General features: G+C 47.1%; 1 pseudogene across 1 annotated transcript; it reads right to left on the bottom strand.

The window, feature by feature from the left end:
* Positions 1-1,140: 1,140 nt before the first annotated feature.
* Positions 1,141-15,795, bottom strand: LOC309536274 (putative oxidoreductase YteT; annotated as a pseudogene). The gene is made up of 14 exons (XR_014224525.1): positions 15,788-15,795; positions 14,796-14,880; positions 12,969-13,042; positions 11,582-11,641; positions 9,082-9,189; positions 7,973-8,029; positions 6,615-6,745; positions 5,961-6,015; positions 5,245-5,337; positions 4,326-4,460; positions 2,826-2,927; positions 2,341-2,509; positions 1,631-1,836; positions 1,141-1,559 (listed from the first exon to the last, which is right to left on the bottom strand). The product of XR_014224525.1 is annotated as a putative oxidoreductase YteT (transcript).
* Positions 15,796-20,299: the final 4,504 nt, after the last annotated feature.

Below are 20,299 nucleotides of genomic sequence, written 5' to 3'. Positions count from 1 at the left end.
TATATATATATATGCAGGTTTTGGTGTCTTCGGGTGTCTTCCCGTGTAAGAGTCGGGGTGTCTGTGCGACGTTTCGACGAGGTCTCACTCGTCATCTTCAGGCTGGTGCTTTCGGCTTCTTGTTACTGGAATAAAAAAATCCTTCCAGTAGCACCTTACAGACCAACTAAGTTTGTTCTTGGTATGAGCTTTCGTGTGCATGCACACTTCTTCAGATACACTGAAACAGAAGTCACCAGACCTTTATATACTGAGGGGGTGGAGAGCGGTAAGTTTACCACACCTATCAGCCAATCACCCATTCCCACCATCCTTCTGAGTAATACCCCTCCCCACCCTCCCACTATATATAAAGGTCTGGTGACTTCTGTTTCAGTATATCTGAAGAGGTGTGCATGCACACGAAAGCTCATACCAAAAACAAACTTAGTTGGTCTGTAAGGTGCTACTGGAAGGAATTTTTTCATTTTGTTTCGACTACGGCAGACCAACACGGCTACCTAGCTGTAATAAAGAACAGAAGGTCGGCGGTTCGAATCCCCGCGATGGGGTGAGCTCCAGTTGCTCGGTCCCTGCTCCTGTCAACCTAGCAGTTCAAAAGCACATCAAAGTGCAAGTAGATAAAGGGGTCCCTTTACCTTTTTAAGGTGCTACTGGACAATTTTTATGTGTATTTCTATTGGGGCATTAAAACATCCTTAATTAAAATATCTCGTTCTCTGGCATCTTCAGGTAGGAAGGGGAAACGGGCAGCTGTCTGAAACTCTGGTGGGGAGCTCCTCAAATACAAGACTGATCCATGGGTAAATTGTTTTATGAAGCACCTTTCCTGTGAGGCGATTTGCAAACATACAGTAAAATCGACAAAAACAGGTTTTAAGAACAGCAAGCACCGGCTTGAAAATAATAGTAAAAGTAAAGGGACCATTAGGTCCAGTCATGGATGACTCTGGGGTTCCGGCACTCATCTCGCTTTACTGGCCGAGGGAGCCGGCATACAGCTTCCGGGTCATGTGGCCAGCATGACTAAGCCGCTTCTGGCGAACCAGAGCAGTGCATGGAAATGCTGTTTACCTTCCCACCAGAGTGGTACCTATTTATCTACTTGCACTTCGTGCTTTCGAACTGCTAGGTTGGCAGGAGCAACTGCTAGGTTGGCAGGAGCATTGAAAACAATATGAAACACCTAAAACAGACCTTTTCACACAGCTGGGAAGAATGATAAATACCAAAACGTCCTGGAGTGTTTCCAAAAAGTGCAAAGAATTCACACTGCCATACCTCAGCAGGGATGCTGTTCCTCAAAATATTGGAAGCCCCACTGAAAGCCCTCCCTCCCTGGTTACTTTTGGGGGCTTCTTAGGGACTTCCAGGGAGAGAAACTCCTGCAGAATCAAGAGTGGGGAGGGCGTGTCTTCTTTGAATGCAAACTTAGAAAATTGAAATACGTTCCTGTAGTTCTTGTGCTATAAAGGAATGATAAGGATGCCCTTAAGATCTTTGGAATGCAAGCTATTAACTGCTTCATTTTAAGTATGCAAGCAAGCTGCTCCCTACATAGAATAGAATCATAGAGTTGGAATAGACCACAAAGGCCATCGAGTCCAACCCCCTGCCAAGCAGGAAACATCATAAGTGATTCAGCTGCATAGAGTAGCGTTAATCATAAACCAGCATAGCAATTGACCATGAGATACAATATCACCTCCCCTATCTTTTTCACAGTTGTAGAAGCACAACCCGATTCTCTTTTCTGGATCTCTCGGCTTCAAATACAAGGAGATGAGAGTTTAAGGTGGCTTCTGGACCGGTTCGAATCAGAGATGGGTTATTCTCCTGTTTTTTCAGAGAAAAACAAAAGATGTTTTAGCAAGGCCTGGAGATGAATAATAAATGCCTAGCATTTGTAGAGCCCTTCAGAGTGTTTGAATTCACATTTATTCTTGGGAATCCTTAAGGCGAGCCTATAAGGTAGGTCCTGTTATTAGATGTACCCATTGTACAGAAGATGGAACTGAGTCTGATAGAAGCCTCACCCAAGGCCAATTCAGAATGTTCCATGTGTACAAATCTGCATTTGCGTGCAAAAAAATAAGTTCTCAGCAATGTTCCAACACACACGAAGTCTTGAAAGCACTGCAGGCTGTGCCCTGTAGCTATCAGAAACCAGTGTACACACAGTACAGTCCTTATGACTCTGAAGATGGGTTTGAAAGCATAGTGGGCAATCTCAGAAGCAGAGGGGTGTGTGTGTGTGTGTGTGTGTGTGTGTGTGTGTGACAATACAATTCCATACTTATTGGGGAATTAAAGCGAGGTGCATGCGCATAATAAACTCACCGCTACAGCTGAAATGAAACTCTCCATGAGGTAGTAGTCCGCACCACTATGAGCACTTAAGCACATTGGGACACAGGCTGCTTTATCTGGAGAAAAGCTGCTTTTCTTCCTTTCCAGGAAATCATAAATCTCCACTGGTCCTGACTGAACCCTCGCAGGAAAGTTCTCCCTAAAAATAAAAAATGCAGGAAGGTAAAACTGTTTTCTGATGACCGCCAGTGTTTAATATGACCAGAGGTGAAACTGACTGAAGGATTTTAATTTTATTCAGTATTGCATGTACACCCCACCTTTTCTTCAAAGATCTCAAGGTAATGGATGCACTCCCTCCCCCCACTCTCCAGTCTATCCTTACAACAACCCTGTGAAGTAGGTAAGGCTGAGAGACAGTGACTGACCTTGGAGATCAGATTGCAGAATTGGGAATTCCCTGGGTGCGGCCTGTGGGTGCAATTCCATTCACAGAGCCCTGCAGCTAAGTTTACCTTTGTCCCATAGATGGTTGTTTTCCTCACGCCTAGTTTGTGTGTGAAGCCAACCATTGTGAAGGCAACAGTGGCTCCACCTTCAAACTCCATATTGACAACCTGAGGAGGGACATAAAATAACAAGTGAACATGGCAGGGAGCTGGAAGCAGGTTTCAATTTCCATTATTTAAACGGATGCTTCTAATACTCAAGACTGGTTTCAAAGCATGCCTTCGGTAAGCACCAACTTGGGCTGATGGAAGTTATAGTCCAAGCCACATTATCTGAGAACTGCGGGCTAGCAAACTTGGAATAGAAAGTGTGGATGTGTGTGTGATAGATGATACACATACACAAATATCTGAAACCTTGAAATCTTAAATCAGGGTTTCCCAAAGTTGGGTCTCCAGCTGTTTTTGGACTACAATCCCCATCAACCTTGACCACTGGTTCTGCTAGCTCGAGATGATGGGAGTTGTATTCCAGCAATGGCTGGAGAAACCCTGTTTTAAATTAGCAAAGTAGAGCAAAGTAACAAAACATCCCACCCCCAAAACTGACAATGAAAAATGTCACCATTCAGAAGTTTTATGTTCAGCATTGACATTTAGGTTTCAAATTCAAAAGCAAGGCCAGCTTTCATTGGCTTGGAGTCGTTACTGTTTTCACTCATCTGAAGGGACATTTCTGATTGGTTAAATAAAATGATATAAGGAACTGTCCCCTTTCTATTTCGTGTCAGTTGTCAGGAGGCCATCAGAGGTGCATGTCAGATACTGCCATATAGCTGAGTGTCCCTGCAGACTCACTGGGAGCCAGCTGCTCTTAAACTATCAACTCCCTGAGAGTTTATGCCAGACTGGACTTTGCCCTTGAACTCTGATCGTGCCTCTTGCTTTCCCAAATGGAAGACAGAGATGTATGTGTGTAGAAAACTGCACAAAGGTCAAATTTGCATTGTTCTGCCTCCTTTTTGCCACCCTGAACATTACCCAGGAGAGAATGCAGCCCTCAGCTTGAAAAAAGGTTCCCCAGTCCTGCACTATATTAAAGTCAAGCAATTTATGCTTCTAGAGAATATTCACTGCAAAAGCGCAGAGGATAATTTGAGGGTGGAGAGAATAGGCTATGAGATTAACCCCACCCAATAGACTAAAATGTGGTCTAAACCTCCATTTAAATCCGTATCAATGGAAAGGAAAGAATTCATTCTGAAATTCACAGATGGTACCTAACACCACAAAAACTAGCGCTAATACACCCAGGAACCTCACCAAAATCCACAGGCACATACCTCCATATGTGGTGAGAATGCCCCAAAATCCAACTCTTCTGGACAGCAATCATACAAGAAAGAAAATAAACAAGTTTTAGAAGTCACCCCAGAACTTGCCCTACTGAACATCTTCCAAGACAATAATGCTGCCATTTCTGTAACTTGTCAATTTGGTTAAGAAATAACCGGAGGAGGGCGGCTGGGGAGAAGAGGAAGGATGGTTTAGTGCAAGGCTGCATACCTGGTGATTAACAACATCATTGTCACACTCGTAAACGCACCTTCCGTAGGGGCCGTGGCGCAAGGCATTGGTCAGCGATTCTATATCGTACTCACCGCTATGGCAGACCACAGACACTGGCCACCCAAAGTATCCCTGGGATGAAGCAAAAGGAAGACCGGGTCAACAGCAGCTGCCCAGCAGGATCCAGCCCATCCTCAACAAGTTCAGATCTTAGGAACGCAAGAAGAACTCTGCTGGATCCAGAGTCTGAAGACTGGATCTCCCCCGCCAGCACACTAACCACTACACCTCACTGCCGCAGCCCAACTAGCCCTACAGCGTTTTGTGGCCGTTTACCATATACACCCAATATTGTGGGATTCTCTCCCAAGGGAAGTTAGAGTGGCTCCCTCTTTCATGCCCTTCCACCAGAAGGCTGAGACTTTCCTGTTAAGAGAGGCCTTTGGAAACTAAGGTGCGGACAATGCTGATCTCTGGGCTGCTGACCGTGGGGAAAACTGTATTTTAGCTTCTGGTTCCAAATATGTCCTGATGTACTTTAATTATTGCGTTTAACTGGTTTCTTTTTATTACTTTGTATTTTAGAATGGTGTTTTTAAATGTCAAAAGCTACCATGAAACCCAAGTTGGGAGAATGGCGAGTTAAATAAATACATTAAATTATATAGACATAGAAAAACAAGTGTGTGTGTGTGTGTGTGTGTGTGTGAGATTTTCTTGTTGCAAACTGAAATCATTTTCATAAACTGCCAGGCACTTGCAAATTGATCAATGTACACCTCTACAGTCAGAAAAAAACAAAAAATAAAATTAAGTGATTGGTTTGGTTTTTCCTTACTGAGTAACTTGTTAACCTGTGGTGGGGGAATAAATAAATCAACCTATCTCCAAGGTAAGAACCTCTCCCAGTACCTACCCTCTCGGCCTGTGCCAGATAAATCTTCTTTGCTGAATACGGGCAGGTTTGTTCAACCGAACAGTCTAAACAGCGATCTGCGGCTCCTTCCGGCTAAGGGAAAGTTGGAGAGAAGTCATTGCTGAGAAACAAATGGCGCACTATAACTAACCCAGAATGTGGCTCCCAGTACGTTTCCAGACACAATCCAAAGTGTTGGTGCTGAACTTTAAAGCCTCGGCCCCGTATACCAGAAGGAGTGCCTCCACCCCTGTTGTCCAGCCCGGACACTGAGGTCCAGCTCCGAGGGCCTTCTGGCGGTTCCCTCATTGTGAGAAATGACGTTACAGGGAACCAGGCAGAGGGCCTTCTCGGTAGTGGTACCCGCCTTGTGGAATGCCCTCCCATCAGATGTCAAACAGATAAACAACTTTATGAATTTTAGAAGACATCTGAAGGCAGTCCTGTAAAGGGAAGCTGCCCAGAGTGGCTGGGGGCAACCCAGGCAGATGGACAGGGTATAAGAAATAAACTATTATTACTATTAAATTCACAGACAGCATCTCAGAACATCATTGTTTCCACAATATGGATTAGAGGCTTGATTTTATTTCAGGGGCAAAGTTGAAAGCTGGCAGGAGGCAGCTCAAATTCTCCACTCACCTAGTGCGGCAAAATGCACAAAAGACTCTTCCTTTAAAAACATAAAAAAGTACTCATTGGAAAGTTTGACCAACCTTGTGCTCTTTCGTGAAATGGGACAGGTTGCCAAAAGACAACACTTTCAAACATCTGAAAGAAGAATCGGGGAGGGAAGGGGAAGAGGCATTTTGAGGTTTATTTATTTCTAACAATATTTATAAAACACCAGCACATTTTTTTAAAAGTATCAAGACTTTGTACAATAAAAACATAATAAAATCCAGACCAAAGGGCCAATGTGGAACAAGATCCATTCTCTTTAAAACACTTGCAACTTGAAACAAATGCATTTTCGGCATCTTTCAGGGCTGCAGGGGCCTGTCTGATTTCCTCAAGAGCAACGTCCCAAACACACACACACACACACACATCCCTGCATATTTTACAAAAACTATTCCAATCATTTCCCCATTATTACACTCATCAAAGTTTATTTACACTGTTCAATTTATCTTAATGCTGACAGCGTTTTCAGCTGTGCGCAGTTATTTTCCATATACTCAATAAATGCTTGGCAATCTTCTTTATACGTATGTTCTTCTTGCTCTCTTATTCTATATGTTAAGCCTGCAAGTTGTGCATATTCTGTCAACTTAAGTTGCCAGTCTTCTTCCGTTGGGACCTCGCTCACTTTCCGCCTCTGCAAACAAGAGCAGCCTCTTAAGAGAGAAGGGTTCTTCCTTGCATACCTTCTGCTGCCCATCCAGTAATTGATGAGGTCGACATCGTGGCACGATTTAGCGAGCAGCGAAAAGGTGCTCTCAGCTTCGTTCCGCCAGTTTCCTCGTACAAAGGAGTGGGCAAAATGCCAGAATCCAACCTTGGAGAGGGGGGGGGGTCAGGGAGAGAAAAGCAGTCTGTGGTCAGTCTCGAGACAGGGAGCAAGTGCTGCCGGAATGGAAAGCATGAATCGCTAAAATTTAGGTGGGGAACTTGCCTCCTCGCAAGCTGTTGGACCCTAACTCTCATTAGCTCCATCAGCCAGGGATAACAATAAAACCTTTTTCGTTTAAACAGACTTTTTCCCAAAGGTGGCCTAACTCTGTACCATGAATAATGCGTATTTTTAAGAAGAAGAAGAAGAAGAAGAAGAAGAAGAAGAAGAAGAAGAAGAAGAAGAAGAAGAAGAAGAAGTCTGTTAGTCACTTGTTAGAGGCCCTGGAGAGACTTACAACTTACTTAAAAGCATAAGCAAATTATAACATTAACATGTCCATGCAATGCAAATCATAAACAAGTATAGGCACACGTGAACATACACAGCCTTTCTGATGTTTTATTTGTGTTTTAGGACATTCTTTTTTCTTTCTTTTTAAAAAATGTATAATGTCCAACAGACTTTTGTATTTACACACAAATTTGTGCAAATAAATAAATGCGAGAAATTATTATGAGAGCTTGCCCCACCCGCTCAAAATATTAGCTAGACACTTTTACAAGTAGGCTGGAATAGCTCGATGATGTATCATTTGTCTTTTATTGCACCATCCACACAAATGGTCCTTGACCAAGAATTTGGGGACAGGTACACTGCCCAAAAGGATGACTGGTAGGGTGGAAGGCAGGGAGCCCAACAGTAGGTGGCGCTAGAGCCAGTGGCAGGTGGACTCAATGGATTCCAGTTTCATCCATATCCTCCTCTCTGCTGAGTCTTACAAGGGGCAGCACTGAGACTAAGCAGGAAGAAGCTGACAAGCTGTGCCACTCCCCAGAACTGATATAATTACAAAGGCAGGCAGGCAGGTGGCTGAATAAGGGCAGCATGGGGCTAGTGGGGGAAGGGGAAAAGAGAAACAGGCAGGAGAAAATGTGGGGGGAGTCATGCTATTACATCATGAGTAAACATCAGGAAGAACTTTCTGACAGCAATTGTTTGACAATGGAATGGTCCCTCTTGACAGGTTGTGGACTCTCCTTCCTTGGAGGTTTTTAAGCAGAGGCTGGATGGCCCTCTGTCATGGCTGCTTTAGCTGAGATGTCTGCATTGCAGGGGGTTGGACTAGATGACCCCATGAGGTCCTTTCCAACTCTATGATTCTATACTTACAGGTTCCAGGTGCTGAATGTGGCAGATGTCTCCAATCAGTCCAGCGTCTAGGAGTTCCTAAACAAAAATAAGCAGATAGGGCAGAGAGTTGTCAGAGAAAAAGAAAACGGGAGCGGAAACCGAGGGTGTCCACTTGTTCGCCCCCTGCTTGGAACAGAAACCAATCCAGCGAATGCAGTTGGTTTCCTCAGTTTATTTGAGGTTTGTGTTGGGTAGGATCAGGAGACAACTGCACCCAATGAGGAGGCTGGACAAGAACTCACAGAGGACCCTCTCTGCCACCTTCCCCTGTGAAAGAGGTGAATGTAATTAAGGTCAAGCTTCTGAGTCACTGTTCAGTGCCTTTTGACCCTCATTAAAAAAGGGAAATTTTGTGCATCCCAGCAGAGGTGTAGAGTAGGAGTCTGAGAAGAGAACATGAAGGAGACATAGAAAATAGATAGCGTGAAGGAAAGCATTTTGTCAAGGGCATACAGGAGGATCCCTTCTGTGGGAGCCAGCTGGGTGAATTACCACAGCGTTGAACTTTCTACCAGGAGAATAAAGGGCAGACAAGCCACCTTTGAGCCCTGTAAGAACTGCACTGTTTCCTTGCACTTGAAAGGACTGCACTCTCTCGTGAATGAGAGAGAGAGAGAGGCTTAGTATTGAAGCCTTGCGTTAGACGGGTTGCCTGTTTGCTCATCTAAACGCTACCTCTGAGTTAAAAACTCACAGTCCCCAGTCTCTGTGAGAAGTGGTTCCTTCAACACTGGGGTTGGAGGGGGGAACCCGCTGTGCTGCAGAAACAACCAGCACTCCTTCCTTCAGGCCAGAGGGTTTGGCCCTTCATAGCTCTGAGGCTCTCTGCAAGGAGGTGGGGCCGCCTGATTTGCACGCAGAAGGTCCCAAGTGCAACTCCTGGCATCTCCAGCTAAAAGGAACAAGTATCAGGCAAAGAAAGAGGCCTCTCCCCAAGACCCTAATCTCCCACGCCTCCTTCTCTAGCTTCTCAGTGGCCATCTCTCTCACATCCAGTCCAGTCGACACTCACCGGTCGAGTTTGGAATTAGAAGGGCTGATATTTTTAAGAGTACGTCCTCCCCTCACTGTCTGCCTAGCTGGCATACCTTTATTTTCAAGGACACTGGATGGTAGCGCAGGACGTGACAGACTGCGAGGATGACGTTGTTGGTTTTACAGGCCAGAACTATTTCTTTACAGTCCTCTAGTGTTACCTGAGCGATCAAAAGGGAGGTGGGAAATAAACAATCAGTTTCAGCCAAGGCAACACTGGTCACCTCACCTAGGGTAAGCCAGGTGCCCCTCCCCCCAGGACTCTCAACATCCCTGGCAATGCCAGCTGGGGCTCTTGGGATCTGTAGTTCAAGAACATCCCAAGGCCACAGCTTCCCTGGCTTTGTTTCCATTGATAAAAGCCAGATCAGCCACTTATGCAGAGACACAGCAGGGAGACTCCTTTCTGGACGGTGCTTCCAGCATGGAGGAGCCTTTAGCCCAGGGGTGGGGAACCCAATGCACTCCAGGTATTACTGGACTACAACTCCCATCATCCCTGATTACTGACCATGGCTGATGGGAGTTGTAGTTCAACATCTGGAGGCCACCACCTTGGCTACCCCCTGCTCTTACCTATTTTAAGAACATAGGGCATTTCCTACCCCTCTAGGGCAGGGGTTAGGCCTTCCAGAGACGCTGTTGGGCTCCAAGTCCCACCAGCCCCAGCCAAGCACAGTCAATGGGTAAGGGATGATGGGAGTTGTAGTCCAAAAATGCCCCCAGGATGTGGACATATGGAAACAGTCAATGGAAGAAGATCAACAACCAGCTAGAGTCACATTTGAAGGCGTTTGGGTCTTCTCAGCAGCGGTTAGAATTTCACAAGTGAGCAGAATGAGCAGGAGGGCTTCCAAAGACAGCAAGCTCGGCTGACTGACCACGCGAGACCATTAAGCCCAGAGACTTACAAAAGAAATGCTCGACTGCTCACAAGGAATTCAGCCAGAGATTCTGGCCTGAGGAAAGAAATTACAGTGGTGCCCCACAAGACGAATGCCTCGCAAGACGAAAAACTCGCTAGACGAAAGGGTTTTGCGGTTTTTGAGCTGCTTCGCAAGACGATTTTTCCTATGGGCTTGCTTCGCAAGACGAAAACGTCTTGCGTTTTTTGCAAGTTTGTTTCCTTTTTGTTAACACCGTTAATATAGTTGCGACTTGACTTTGAGGAGCAACTCATAGAACGCGGTGTGGTAGCCTTTTTTGGTGATTTTTGAAGCTTTTTCGAAACTTTTCCGACACCGTGCTTTGCAAGACGAAAAATTTGCTAGACGATAAAACTCGCCGAACGAATTAATTTCGTCTTGCGAGGCGCCACTGTATAGCTGACATGCACACTTTTTGGCTCAGCTGAGTGCACATTTTTCGATCTCAGCCAAGTGCTACAAAGACAGAGGAAGTGCGTTGAAGAGTCAACAGGCATCAGAAGAACAAACCAAGGAAGAATTCTTGGGAGCCCAGAAAACAGACCCAGGAAGGAAAGACCTCGCTTGGCATGCTCTGAGACAGCTTCTCCTTTCCACTGAAAAGCCTGTCCTTATGGTCCAGCATGCAGCCATTATACCTCTGAGTTAACCCTGGACTTGCTACTGTGGCCTCAACAATTTCCTCCAGCAAGAGGTCCTGCCAGCACACAGCATTCGAAATTCTCCAGGGGAAATTCTGCGCCCGGCCTTCAGCCAAGTGAAGATACACCTGGATGTGCATGCCTAGGGATCCTTGCATCTCGACTATTTTCACACACTAGCATCACATATAACAAATTCTATCCGTTATATTTTACTTGAATTTCAGGAACCAAAAAGTCATATTGAAAAATACAACTTTCGAATTGTCTGGCCCCCAAAAGGCAACTAGCTGTAACCCTGGTTTAAGGAGCCATTTAATGCCTAATATATACCGTATTTTTCGCCCTATAGGACACACTTTTCCCCCTCCAAAAATGAAGGGGAAATGTGTGTGCGTCCTATGGGGCGAATGCAGGCTTTCGCTGAAGCCTGGAGAGCGAGAGGGGTCGGTGCGCACCGACCCCTCTCACTCTCCAGGCTTCAGGAAGCTATCCGCAAGCCTTGGGAGCTCCGCGGGAGTTCCCGTCGGGCTCCCAAGGCTTGCAGATAGCAGCCTCCAAACCTGACCCGGTTTGGAGGCTGGCGGTGGGGAAAGCAGTGCTTCTCTCCACCGCCAGCCCCACAAGCTCAGGAGACAGTGGGGAGGCGGAGCACGCTTTCCCGCTGTTCCCTGACCTGGTTTGGAGGCTGGCAGTGGGAGCTGACTGCATCCTGAAGCCTGGGGCCCTGAGCCACGCGCCCCGGGCTTCGGGAAGATATCCGCAAGCCTGGGGAGACCGGTGCGACTTCCCACCGGGCTCCCTAGGCTTGCGGATAGCAGCCTGTTCTGGGGGCTGGGGTCGGGGGAAGCTCAGGCTTCCCCCGCCCCAACCCTGCGCCTGGGGGGGGAATAATTTTTTTCTTTATTCCCCCCCAAAAAAAACGGTGCGCCCTATGGGGGCAAAAAAAACGGTATATGAGAGTTTCTAACACAGGCAACACTTACCGCCATGGGCTTCTCCAGCAAGATGTGGTATCCTTTGTGGGCAAAAGCCACTGCCGGCGCCTGGTGGGGAAGAGACCACCACAAATTACCATCAAGCAGCTGACATTTCAATGCATCCTTAGTGTCTTGAGAAAGGATTTTTCTAAATACATAGTTCTCTTTTTACATATAGCAACTTAAAGGCAGACATCCTATTCAGTGGTCCCTCTCCTCTGGAACCGCAAAGACTCCATTTTGGCTGTGTTTGGATGGTGGTCTTCTGGCTTTCAGCAGAAGACGGAATTGCACAGCAACAATTGGCCAGTTCCTGTATCATTCACAATCAGTGGGGGCTGGCCCATCAGGTTGCATGAGGCAACCTCAGCCTGCCCCCACCTTCCTTCCTTCCTACTTACAGCTTAGCCCAGGTGTGGCACAGACCGCCAGCATCCTACTACACAGTCTCGGTGTTGCCCCTGGTAGAACTCAGCAGGGAGGAGGATGGGGACAAAACTAGATTTCCTTGGCTCTGCCAGCCACTGGCTCTGGCGCCACCTGCTGGTGGGCTCCCTGCCTTCCACCCTACCTGTCTCCATGGGCACCAGCCACCGCTAAGCACAATCTCATAACCCCATCCCTTTCCTGAAGCAAGGTTTTGGGAAGTGGCAACTGGCTGACCCTTGGATCACTCCAACAGCCTCCTCCTTCAGAACAGTTTTTAATGCGTAAAACAAACTTTGCAAAAACCATACTAAAATGCATGGATAAGCACCCATGGTGTTTCAGGGAGAAAGGGGTGTGTGTGATATGGCAAAGTGGATATTTGGGAAACTAGGCAGCATCCTTTTTTGTTTTGCCTTGCGCTCGTCAAATGCAGCGCCGTTTCTATGCCTCTGCAGTCTACTTTCTGCCAAAATGGATGCTATTCATCCTGCTGTCAGGAAACAACGTGGCTTAGGTAATTTGCAGAGTTAATTCATTGTGCACAATAAATTGCCGTCGAGTTACTCCACCCCACTCGTATAAACATAAAAGGAAATGGGGGAGGCGGAATGTAACCAATTTCACATCCTCTGCAGACCAAAAGCAACAGCAGTGAATACTGATTGTATTTCTCGACTTGGAAGGAACAAACTGACATTGGCAATTTCCTCTCTGCTTTCCATTCTCCAACATCCTTGGTGGGCATTCCCATGGCTGTATGGGGGACACTGTTAGATTCAGAGGCTGTGTGTGCTCAAGCTAAACTCCTTCCTGTTTCAAAGCATATCCTTCAACTACTTCTACTTTAATTTCTCACGCAGGGCTAAGCTGAGCACTGCCACCAAAACTGTTTGCACGCAAGCAGAGTCGAGATGACTCAGACTTGACTCAAAAGAAGCCTTGAGTGGGAGAAGGTTAGCAGTACCTTGTGAAGGCTGTCGGGCGTTGCTATGATAACAGCATCCGCAAACCTCTCTTTCTCAGCCGCTGCTGTCCAGTCTTAAAAGAATAAGATTGAACAGTGAAAGGATGAACCGCAAGAGCAGAAAATTACACATATTATGCTGCTGGGTTCTCTTCCCCTCCATTTCCTGTTATTTAGCATAACCTTTAAATGATTATTAGGAAGAAAATTCTAAAAAATATTTATCTATCTTGGAATCGCCGTACCCACAAACAGGCATTTATCACAAATGTACATTCTTACATCTGGGGGGGGGACCATAATGGGGTGTGTCAGGGAACTGCCATCGGAGCCAAGAGTGGAGGTAAGGCTCCCCGACCATGCAGGAGAAGGGACCAGTAGAGGGAGAGAGAACACTCCCTTTGGGGAAGGTAATCAGCGTGACACCGGGGAGGAAGGGGATCATGGAAGGACTTCGGAGAGAGGGCTCCAAGACTCTTCCACAGAGACCAGCGGGGAGAGTCCAGGACCTCCGCTGGCTACGCCTACTCTGCGCAGAAAGCTTCCGCGCAGGGAGGCTAGGCGGAGACTGGGCGTCAAGGAATTTTTATGCTGGAAGAAGTTCAGGAAATGCCCACTGACAGATTCTGCCAGTGACTGACACAGCCATGGAGAAAGGGCTGTCCAGCCAGGGAAAGGTTTAGCCAGGCAGCGTTGCCTAGATCTTCAGCATCCTTTACGCACGAGCAACCCCAATTCCCATTACAGGGTGTATACAACTAATTTCTACACAGACAAAACTTACTGAAATGAATCAACCTACCTTAGTTCAATGGGTCTACTCTGAGTAGCACTAGCATTGGACACAACTCAGTGTGTGAAACGAAGCAAAATAAGATCTCAGCCAATGTTTCCAGAGGCAGGAGGAGAGAGAAAAAACCAAGCCCCAAAAGAGTCAGAGAGATGTATTAATTTTTGTTCAGCCTCGCCTTCCTGACAGAGTTGTTGTGAGGATAAAACTGGTGGGGGGGGCAGGGGAGAAATAGCAGTGTGCATGTTGCAGTAAGCTCTTTGGAGATGGGGAGCATATTTACTGGAGAAACTTCTAGCTTCTGTGCAATGTCACAGGGATGCCAGAAGGCACCGTTTTTCCATTCCGCCCTGAATGAAGCGCCGTTTCTGTTCCTCTGCAGTTCACCTCTGGCCAAAAACTACATTATTTGTCTCATGGTCCGCTGTGCCGAAATTGAGTTTACATTATTTCCATAAAAAATCACCCAAATTACATTGTCAATGGGTTATCCAGACCCCTCCCCTTTCAATGCAAAGAAAACACAAGGTATATTGAAATCAGCAGCAACAATTGGTATTTGCTGGGTTGGTTTACTCTTCCAGACACAGGACGAATAAGCAAACATTGGAAGAGAAGAAGAAGAGTTTGGATTTGATATCCTGCTTTATCACTACCCTAAGGAGTCTCAAAGCGGATAACATTCTCCTTTCCCTTCCTCCCCCACAATAAACACTCTGTGAGGTGAGTGGGGCTGAGAGACCTCAAAGAAGTGTGACTAGCCCAAGGTCACCCAGCAGCTGCATGTGGAGGAGCAGAGACGCAAACCCGGTTCCCCAGATTACGAGTCTATCGCTCTTAACCACTACACCACACTAGCAATTGCCTCTTTCATTTTCACCAGAATTCTGACACCCAGAGGCTACATCCTGATAGTGGTCAATTTTCTCAATTCCCCCCCTCTCCACACCTACATGAATTATGCTGAAGACCACAGATGGGACCCTCTCTGTTTTGGAGCAAGGGCAGGGCAGAGATATAGAGTAATAATTGCATACCATCAAACACATTGTCCTCGTCAATGCCATGAGCTTTCTGGAGCCTCTTCCTCGCAAATGGATGTGGGTCTGCCACACCAATCACCTAACGAAGGGAGAAAGCTGTCAGCATCTCGCAAGCAGATAGCTGGACTATGGCGGTCCAATGCAGGCTATTTCAATACAGCTTAGTTCTCGAACGTTTTGGCTCCCGAACACAGCAAACCCGGAAGCGAGTGTTCCCGTTTGCAAACAATTTTTGGAAGCTGAATGTCCGACGGGGTTCTGCAGCTTCAGATTGGCTGCAGGAGCTTCCTGCAGCCAATCAGAAGCCCCACTTTGGTTTCCAAACGTTTTGGAAGCCGAACAGATTCCGTTCGACTTCCGAGGTACGACTGTACCATGGAAAGCATAGTGGTCCATTTAGTTCAACATCCTATGCTCACAGCAGCCAATCAGATGCCCACGGGAAGCCTGAGTGAAAGCAATACTCTCCGCACCTGTGAACAGGACTGGTTGATATATTGATATACAGTGGTACCTTGGGTTAAGTACTTAATTCATTCCGGAGGTCCGTTCTTAAGCTGAAACTGTTCTTAACCTGAAGCACCACTTTAGCTAATGGGGCCTCCCGCTGCCGCGCAATTTCTGTTCTCATCCTGAAGCAAAGTTCTTATCCTGAGGTACTATTTCTGGGTTAGCGGCGTCTGTAACCTGAAGCATATGTAACCCGAGATACCACTGTATTGTCCAAAACCAGTTTAAAGTCCATATTGTGATAGCGGTTTCATAATTTTTGACCTGGCAAAATCATGAATTGCATGAATTACAAATCATTGGCGTGGGTGTGTGCACTATGCAAAAATCACAGTGAAGGAAAATGGGGCATTTGCTGGGGGGGGGGGGGGTTGAGTATCAAGTGTTTGGTTTGAAGTCCACTGCACCTGGAGCTATTTTGACATCAGTAGAAGGGTGTGTTCACAAGCCCCAGAAGATCCCTGAGCTGCTCTTACCTTCATGCGTGCAGAATAAAAAAATTCCTTCCAGTAGCACCTTAAAGACCAACAAGTTAGTTCTTGGTATGAGCTTTCGTGTGCATGCACACTTCTTCAAATACACTGAAACAGAAGTTGCCAGATCCTTCTATATAGTGAGAAGGTGGGGAGGGGTATTACTCAGAAGGGTGGTGGGAATGGGAGATTGGCAGATAGCTGAGATGAGCCTGTTGACGATTCTTAACGACTGTAATAGGTCTTACAGGAAAAGGCAAGGGGTGAGAAGGTGAGAAATGGCTTAGTCATGTATAATGAGATAAGAATCCAATGTCTCTGTTCAGACCAGGTCTCTCCATGGTTTTAAGTTTGGTAATGAGTTGCAATTCAGCAGCTTCTCTTTCCAGTCTATTTCTGAAATTCGTTTGTAGTAAAACAGCTACTTTGAGATCTTGTATAGAATGTCCTGGGAGATTGAAGTGTTCTCCTACTGGTTTCTCTGTTTTGTGATTCTTGATGTCAGATTTATGTCCGTTTATTCTTTGGCGTAAGGTTTGGCCTGTTTGTCCAATATAGAGAGCTGAAGGAGTCATTTAATTGGAGTCAGTAGGAGAACACTTCAATCTCCCAGGACATTCTATACAAGATCTCAAAGTAGCTGTTTTACTACAAAGGAATTTCAGAAATAGACTGGAAAGAGAAGCGGCTGCGGGCAGGATTAGGAGGACGGTGTTGGCGGCATGTCTGTGGGTCTGCAGGCAGGTACTGCTATGTTTCTGGGATCTGCAGGCAGGAGGCACCAGGCCCAGCGTCCAGGAACAGAGAAGGTCCGTTTCAGTTCAAATTATCTCGAAGGTTCTGCTTCCGGGATTCCAGGGGGCTTCCGATTGTGGGCCAGAGTTCCTCGTTCCGTCCTGCAGAGCGGCAGTTTTCAAGCAATGTTCTAGGAGATCCTGTGGGACAGTCTCCTGGTTCCGGTCTGCCTTAATGGAGGCAGCTCCCATGACAGCGGGAGATCGTTAGCGATCCTATTGACGCAGATCGAAATAACGCAAGGAAATCAGATCCTGCCATGCGTTGCAATAAATCCACCCTTTTTATGTTAAATTTTCATTTCACAGTTTAATGTTGTTGATATCTTGAACTCCAATTGCGGGTGTGTGTGTGCACCATAATCTTTTCAGGCCTCGGGGCCTCTTCATTTGGCCCTGGTCTATCGTCTATTCATATAAATTAGCCTATGAAAAGTATACGCAAATCTGTGCCCTCCCTTTCCTGGCAAATCTCTTTCCTCCTTTTGGGTGATGTGCAAGTGATCCCCTTAGCAGGGCACCCTGTTCACGTGGGGCAAAGGGGAGGCCCCAGGCAGGCTTGAGCTGATCGTGGACCCTAAAACAGGTGCAGGAAGACTTCCGGCTAACTGGATCTATTCCAGGGATGGGTAATCTCAGACCCAAGACACAGCGCCCCTCCTTCCCCAGGCCTCTCTGTATGGCCCTTGAGACTCTCTCTGGGCCACACCCAGGTCACACCAAATTCACATCTGCCCCCAAATCCCAGGAGAAATTAAAACATCACTCATTTCCTAGGTCCCAGCTGTGCTAAACATTTAAAGCAGTATTATATAATTTAAAACAATCACAGTTTCTCTCCCCAAGAATCCAGGGAAATGCAGTTTTTTAAAAAAGATATTTATTAAAATTTATTAATAATTTTATTATTTAATATAATTTATTTTCAAAACAACAAAGGAAATGTAGTTTGTTCAGAGGTGGGGACAGCCGTCTACATTAATGCTTGGATTCTGTGTGCCATTTTGATTCAAGGTGGCAGAACGAAACATCACTTTGGCATGACTTTTCCCGTTTTCCCGTATGCTCGGCCAAGAGCGCCAAGAGGGCCAAACATGGAGTCCAGCACTCTTCCGTTGCGCAGCTCGCAAACTGTCCGTGCCAATCCAAACGTCCTTTCTCCGCCTTGGCCGGTTAGCAGAGCGATCACAGCGGTTAGAAGCAATTGCTGTGCGTGGGTAATAATTCAGAACAAACACAAGGCGTTCCTTATCTTCTTAGCCTTTAATCATGTAGTATAACAGCATAAATCAGCCCGGCGAAAGCTCACACATTCCTCCTCTCACATAGCGTACGAGACACAGACAGACTAAAACACTCAGAGTAAACCACTCCCGTAAGTGTCTGTGACCACGCCTCAGGAAAGAGACGTCACTCAGAACTCTTTAACCCTGTGAGTTCTGAAACCCTTAACACCCCCTCTCGTCTCGCATCCTGAGGGAAACTGAGGACACATATTTACAGACCTCTTTGAGTTCAACTCACCTCCCATTGCCTTTTGCCTCCCACTGGCATCTATCCCAGGCAATAGTTGAATCCCTTCCACACTCCCAGAATCACACTGTGCGAAACCAACCCACGCACTGGTGACCTGAAACCTCTCAGGTGGAATCCCCTTTGTGGTGCGAGTTGACCGCCGGAGCACAACCTCAGGTGCTCCTCCTGACCCACTGGGGTCAGCAAGTGTGTCTCCCAGCACAGAAGACTCCCCCTCTGATTTGCTGCGTCTTCGGGCCTTCTGCACTTGGCTAACAGGAGATGAAGGCTCACTCTTGGGTTCTCTCTTAACAGCCTGTGGAGAAACCCACCCCTGTGCTTGACCCTCCTCAGCAACCTGGTCTTCAGCAACAGGCTCCGCCTCTGTTTCTCCTTCATCCCTTTCCTCCCCCTCAGAATCGGACAGACATTCTGAGAGAACATCAGGACTATCCCTAGGCCGTGACCAACCACCCTGCTCACAGAACTCAGCATGCTTGCTGACCAGCAGCTTGGTCTGATCACCCTCTGGGTATGCAAACTTCCACCCATTTGTTGCAGGATCATACCCACAGAAAATCATTTCCTAGTACCTTGGACCACCCTCCTTCCGTTGAGCTGTTGGTATTGGCACTGAAGCCCTGGAACCAAACGCACGGAAGAAATGCACCTGTGGCTTTTACTTGTGCAACAGAAAAAACGGTGTGTCACCTACAGCGTGATTGTAGGACCTGTTAAAAACAAAGCTGGCAAATTTCCAAGCTTCACTCCAAAAGCTCTGAGGCAGCCCAGAGTCACACAGCAAAACCCTGACAGCTTCAGCCAGTGTTTCACTCCTGTGCTCTGCCACGCCTCTCTCTTGAGGAGACTTTGCATCCGTCACCTGGTGACGAATTCCCTTTTGCTTGAAAAACTCCTTCAGAGCAGACCCAGTGAACTGTGACCCACGGTCGCTCCTGAACCCTTGCACTTTGGTGGAGAACCTTAGTTCCACCTCCGCAACCCAATCCTGGATCAGTTGCGCCGCCTCCCCCTGCGTTCTGAGAAAGAAAGACCATCCGTTCTGAGAAAAATCATCTGTCACTGTCAGCACAAACCTGTCCCCACCCAGACTCTCACACTTCATGGGTCCTGCAAGATCTGTGTGAACAAGTTCAAAAGGTTTTGTGGTTACCCTCTTTACCCCGGGAAAACTGCACCTTTGTACCTTTCTGCATGCCCTGCACTCTAGGGATCCCTCACATGGTGTGATTTTGCAACCCTTGGTGCAGCCGGGCAACCTCTGAACATCTTCCAAACAAGCATGAGACATTCTCTTGTGCCATACATGAACACATGAATCATGGCTGGGAACACTAGCACATTGCGCCTGTGCTTTTCTAGCATTCCCCCCACCCTCCAGAGGTGTTTCCAGAACAAAGAGATTGTTCTTGCATTTCACGTTGGCAAGCTGTTTCCCCCCTCTGAAAATGGAACAGGCATCATTTTCAAAGCAAATTTTGTACCCTTGCTTTACAAGAGCAGGTACAGATAACAGGCAACAATGTATCTCCGGCACAATGTAGCACTCCAGCTCCGCCTGCAAAAAGGAAACATAAACATTTGCAACGTTAGAAACTGGCTTTTGTGTCCCATTAGCCAACGTAACAGTTGTCCCAGCTGAAACAGCCCTGCAGTTCCGCAGCCCCCCAGCAGGTGGCGTTCCAATCAGGTGATGACTGGCACCGGAATCCACCACCCACTGCAACATTCTGTCCTTGCTGGAGTTGTCCTGTAACGTTGCCATGGCAACGAACGTCCCGCTGCCCCTGTCCTTGGCAGCTTCCGTAACCACAACTCTTTCAGTTGCCCTGAAGACTGGACTTATCTCAGCGTTCCCAGACAGCTCTGCAGCACTTATCTCCCTCTGCAGCAGGTGGCTGACCTCGAAGCCTTCAGCTCTGTCTGGCTTCCCAGGCTTCGGCTTACAACGCAAACAACTCTTGGCAGCCTTTGGAAAAAGAGGCTTCTCTGAGCTTTTACTGCTCACCACCCCCCCCCACTTCTCACAGGGCTCCCAGGACGCTTTCCTGCACCCCCTCTGATGGGTAAAGGGCTCCCAGCAGCTTGCCTCTCTCCAGGCTCCTCACGCAGACATGTTGCAGCACCCACGCAGCTTTTAGACCCTTCGCCCCCCTCAGAGCCCCCACAGCTTTTCCCAGCTGTG

The sequence above is a fragment of the Podarcis vaucheri genome (genome assembly GCF_965113315.1).
Source record: "Podarcis vaucheri genome assembly, chromosome: 7".
Classification (NCBI taxonomy): Eukaryota; Metazoa; Chordata; class Lepidosauria; order Squamata; family Lacertidae; genus Podarcis; species Podarcis vaucheri.
Note: the sequence above shows the minus strand (reverse complement) of the source record. Positions and strands in the feature narration are given on the sequence as shown.